General features: G+C 41.8%; 1 long non-coding RNA gene across 1 annotated transcript; it reads right to left on the bottom strand.

Annotated features, from left to right (window-relative positions):
• Positions 1-286: 286 nt before the first annotated feature.
• LOC125551206 lies at positions 287-5,669 on the bottom strand. Its single transcript, XR_007302266.1, has 2 exons — positions 1,973-5,669; positions 287-1,839 (listed from the first exon to the last, which is right to left on the bottom strand). It is a non-coding gene; the product is annotated as an uncharacterized LOC125551206 (long non-coding RNA).
• Between the last annotated feature and the right edge of the window lie 276 nt (positions 5,670-5,945).

The raw sequence follows: 5,945 nt of genomic DNA, 5'->3' as shown, positions 1-5,945 counted from the left end.
GAACTGATACTTGACATGAAGAAAGCTATATCAAATAACTAAACGATCTAATGCTAAGCTTACGGTTGGGTCTGTCCATCACATCATTTTTCTAATGATGTAATCCCGTTATCAAATGACAACTCATGTCTATGGTTAGGAAATCATGACCATCTTTGGTCAACGAGCAAGTCTAGTTGAGGCTTACTAGAGACACAGTATACTTTATTTATTCACACATGTATTTAAATTTCTGATTAATACAATTATAGCATGAACAATAGACATTTATCATGAACAAGAAATATGATAATAACCATTTTATTATTGCCTCTAGGGCATATTTCCAACATGAAAATGATCATCTTTTACAACTTTTGTAAGAGTTTCCAGTAACAATCCAGCGCTAGCTAGCTGAGACCACCGCCACGCAGTCTTGACGATTTTGTCCGTTGTATCAACGTTCAGCCAGTGTGCTTCGAATCGGCGTCCCCCCTTCGGCTATTCTTCTAGACAATCTTTGAAATTTTGCATATACTATGGTGGCCTCATGTTACCTCCTTCCTTCTCACTTGCAACAAGAATTTCATTGAATTCACCTATGATCATTCAAGCCCGTGTAGAATTGTTATGAAGACTAGAAGATACCCCGCGCGTTGCTGCGGGAATTTGTTGTGACTTTTCTTAACGGTACATAGCAAAAAATATGAACAATGTCGTGGTACATAAGCATGCCAAAATACTTAAAGAGACAATATATTACAAATGTGAGAGGAGGCAAGGAGAAGAAAGCATAAAACAATGGGTACTTTTTTTTACCATAAAACAATGGGCACATTACGAAAGCTTCTGAACTGATGCATGCAATTAACTTTACTATTGAGTGTAGAAACCAATTACCATTCTATTTCAAATTCAACATTCCATTCAGAGATTATTTACTATGAATGACTATACAGTCGAAAAGGTCTTCCACTTGTCAACTCACCGGAACAACACACATATATTAAACGACTAAAAATATATGAACTTATTTATGGAACAAAGTTGCGCGCAGACAGCATGAGGAAACTATAAATGTCATCTTGAGAAACCATACTTGAAGCAAAAATAGCATGTTTTGCCAACAATCTCTAACGAAGTAGTTGACACATTGTTATCAATTGAAAAAATTGTGATGAGAGAAATACGTGTAATTTTACATATGATAAGATGGATAAGATGGCGACAGGGATCAGTTAGAAGTTATTAATTGCTTAAAAGTGTTTTTTATTAAAGGTAGTATACTCTACTGTAATACCTTCTGTCAGATATACAAATTAGACTTGATGCAGTAGTTTTTGGATGCGGATGGCGCGATTGCGAAAAAAGAACATGTTATTTGCATACTTCTCCCAAATAACTTCAAAGTGAATAATCTTATTCACATCAAATGAAACATTAATTTTAATGGAAAATATCATAATAACCTCGGATTACCTGGCCGGTGACTTGAAAATCCATAATGCAAAAAATATGGCGAGCCGCCACTTAGTATATACAATCTTACATAAATTGATGACTCTAGGCGGTTGAAATCCCAACATATTTTTTTCTTTTCTTGTTGAATCCAAAAGAGATAAAGATGAAAACACCCTGAACAAATACAAAGTATGATACCATGTGAGCCATGTGTCGGATCACCTGTTGTGCTGTCATGCCTTTGGATAACCTAGAAAATCTCATGGTTTAAACCTGCAATATGTTGGATAAACTGCAATCAAGATAAACATGGTTTAAACCATGCACCTTTTTCTGAATGCGAGAGCACAATTGTCAATTATAGTCTGAATGCAGAGCACAATTGTCAATTAGATATACCTGAAACATCAATATTAGTAAAGTTACATTGGCTGACAAAAATAATCTGCAGCTTAATTAATTGCTAGATACTGTGGCGGTAAAGCAGCTAGACAACATAGAAATATTGGGATGAGGAGGATCTGGACGAAACCTGATTCAGTAGGGCATAATCAACCAATTGTGGTCAGCCTCAAACGGTTAGATGCGCAGGTAGAGGCACAGTCAGCAGCCGATTCCACCTCCTTCCTCGATACTCCTCCACAAGGGCTACATAGCTCGGATTGAAGTGATGGAAAATTCCTTTGTGGATTAAGTTGTCAGCAGATCTGGTCCATGGAGACCTCTACCGTCCACCTGACGCCCACGGAAGTGCCCTCCCCTGAACAACAACTGGAGTGATAGGTCGAAGAACATACACACAGTTAGTAGGCGGGGTCGCCGAAGCCGCATGGCTCGCAGGGGTCGCGAGGTGCCGGCGCCGATGAGGACGCAGGGTAGCGGGCCGGGGTCATGGCGATGTCCTCGGGATCGTGGGACGGGTCACCGGGGTCACACCGGATGGCCGGCGTGCCTGGTTCGCCGTGGGTCGCTAGGCAGGGTCGCTGCACCTCGCCGGATCACTGTCGAGGAGGGTTGGAAACTGGATGCACATGGGGTGGTGGTGGATATTCGATTGACTCCTCGGTTACAGAGGATGGGAGGGGAATCGAATGGACAATTTCTTTGTGGTGGAACTGGACATGGGAGCGGTTGTTTCAGATGAATCAGGGAAAAGCGGTTCGTGATCACCTATGGTGGGTCCTAATGCTGGTAACCGAAGGTTGATGTGGATGATGTGTACTCTCGTGGGTCCCCCATGTAAGCCGGTAAAGAAATGTTGATGTGTTTGGCTGCTGATGTGGATAGCATGCATGTTTAGATAAATATGTTAGTGGGATAAACTTCTTAAATATACTAGATGATACCCCGCGCGTTGATGCGGGATCTTTTTGTTGGCATTGAAGGTAGCATAGAAACTAAATAAAACCTTAAATCACCACAAAAAATTCCAAGGAAAAAAATGTAATAGCAAAGAGAGTTGACTTACCATTGGTAGCAACTGGGCCATGTGGATTGATGGCCGGAGTACAAGGATCAACATTCAATCGTATTTGTTCGATCAATGTTTGAGTTTCAGCATAATTTATATGAACTGAACTAAAATAGTGTCTCGGAGAGCATCAAAGCATGGAATAGTACTTCGATACTAAGAAACACTTATTTTAGTTTTTCCTTTGAATTTTGGGATTAAGCTTTTTTTCTGAACCATGCAAGAGAGCTGCATGTAAACTTAATAGAATAACAGAAGGGCCAAATTGCCAAAGTACAATGACAAAGAAATGACTGGACAAAACCCAAAAACAAATGGAAACAGCAGATACAGTTGAACTACCACATACAACGACCTCAAAGAAAAGCATCGGTAGGAAGCACACCAAGTGTTTGCCCATATAAGTCTTGTCCATTATGCTCAAACCTTCAGAAATCAAACATGTATACAAACCAACTGAAAAGATCTCCGGGTGAGTGGATTCTTCAGATCTTCAGCAATTCAAAAAAAACTTTTAATTGCTATTGATTAAGACTTATCCTGGTTCCATATCACATTATAAATTCAAGCAAACAGTATACTCGATCAGCAAAACATGGACCAATGAATGGGTACTTCATTAATAGAAGACTGAGATTAACATGCTCACAAACATATCCTCTATGGAGATCAAAAGTGTAATATGGTGAGTGACTGTACAATTCTGAAAATATTTGAAAAAAGCAAAAAGGGATCACATCTATTTTGCGAGCCAACATCTACTACAGAATTGGTTGATGGACAACAATGGATGTAGGCTCGCAAAACATGTATTAAATATCGAAAATACTAACGCCCACACGTGTGGGTGTTACCCAACTCGCCCATACGCCTGAATCGTCGTTCACTGTTTTTTGCACGAATCTTGATACGAAAAGGTGGATTTGGTGTGCCACATAGGATGGGGCTGGTGTGTGAGCGTTGGAGAGTTTGCCCACACGCCCGCACCACGTTGTTTGACAGCTACATTGTGTGGACGAACTGCTTTTCGTCCACACAGCCACCAACTAGGTCATGCGCGTGTGGGCGAACTGCTTTTCGCCCACACGACACTACTATTTTGTGGATGGCAACTGCAATTACGCGAACGTGGCAACTCGATACACACGCATGGCAACTGTGATTCTTTGCTACATGGCAACTGCAGTTACGCGAACATGGCAACTCGGTACACACACATGGCAACTGTGATTCTTTGCTACACGGCAACTGTAGTTGCGCGTACGTGGCAACCAGATAAACACACATGGCAACTGTGATTAACAATACATGGCAACTATGGTTGGACCACACGTGGCAACTAGGTAAACACACATGGCAACTACTGTTTTGACTATATGTGGCATGTAGTTAATCACACACGGCAACTACGGTTTGATTTACACGCGGCAACTATCATAAATTAGATATGGCAACTATAGTTAACCAAAACAGATAGAGTTGCCACGCTTTTACAACTACACTTGCCATCCCGGATAACTACATCTGCCAACCAAGATGGCAACTAAATCGTCATCCCGCGGGGTACCTAACGTAGCTGCGTCAGGACGTGTGGGCATTTTTGCTTCATGCCACACGCACGGGGTGGAGATGAGTAGTACTTGTTGGGTGTGTGGCACAAAGTAGCCGCGCCCACACGTGTGGGCAATTCTAATGTCCGCCCACACACAGCCCGTGTGGGCTGCCTCCTGCTCACACCACACACGATATGTGGGCGCATGTCGTATATACCATACGTGTGGCAGTTATCGGCGTCCTTAAATATTGCACTTCTCATAGAACTGATAAGAAACCTCTCCCGATAAGAATTTCTCGTTAGGATCGTAAAGCACAACCTGCACCCACAAGTCATGATACATTGATATACATTGTAAATAAAACAGACATCGCTCCAGCTGTTCCCATAGAACTTACCTATTTTTTTAAATGGGGAGAACATATATACAAAGTACTTCTATCAACCTTATCTTCAATTGAGGCTTATGTACAAACAATTACATGTAGTCGTCACGACTGGATTTGTAACTTCGGCTGTCTGTAAACAACATGAAGAGAAGTACGTACAATTCCACAAAATTGTATTGATCCAAATAGCAGATCAAGATGAGCCATAATACTGGCTCATGTATCATCATAAAAAATGTTAGTATTCACTGTGTAGGTTGGGGGAAGATGAACATGCGTTCTGAATAGCTGCAAAAACAAAAACCAATCTGAAATTGTAGTCAATTGGGTGTGGACCAAAAAAACATACCGCTTCCTCCTGGTAAATCCAAACAACTTCGATGCAAATAACTGAATCTGGCGCATGAGAATATAACACGGGCCCTTTTTCGTTGACATCCACATGATAAAGAAAAAAGGAAACAACATAAATTTGTGGATTTGAGAATCCCATAGCCATCATTGATCTTTGTGGTCAATATCCCCATGCACAGCCAGCTCCTTTTGTCTGAGCTCGGTGGAAAGGGGTCGCTGGCGGAGCTTGTTCTCTTGATTTGTAGTGCCCTCGAATCCTCCATGTCAAGTTCCTTCCGCATCACCTCGTGGATCTGGAGGAGGCGAAGCATGTGCTTCGCTGGTGCTTGTAGTGGAGCACGGATGAAGTGGCGGTATGGCACTGCAGGAGAAGCAGATGGGGATGGAAAGGGTCGGAAGAGAACCAGACAGATGTGTGGAGGGAAGGGGAGGAGACGTGCTGGTGAGGAGAGGTGGGGGATCAGGGAGGAGATTTTTTTTAGAACTCTCACCAAACTTTATTCATTAAAAAACAAGCGGCATAGGTACAAGGTTTGGGTCATGAGGGTTGCCCAACCAAACATGTCTACCTAGTCCTAGAGTACAAGTAAACTTGGCAAGATTGTGAGCCTCATAATTGTGGTTCCTACGTTCATGAATAAAAGAGAATGAATTAAAGCTATTACATCGAAGCATTATTTCATGTATAAGAGCAACGTTGGGGCCTACTGTCCCTCTATTAATATCATTGACCGCT

This window comes from Triticum urartu, chromosome 1 (assembly GCF_003073215.2).
Source record: "Triticum urartu cultivar G1812 chromosome 1, Tu2.1, whole genome shotgun sequence".
Taxonomy (NCBI): Eukaryota; Viridiplantae; Streptophyta; class Magnoliopsida; order Poales; family Poaceae; genus Triticum; species Triticum urartu.
Note: the sequence above shows the minus strand (reverse complement) of the source record. Positions and strands in the feature narration are given on the sequence as shown.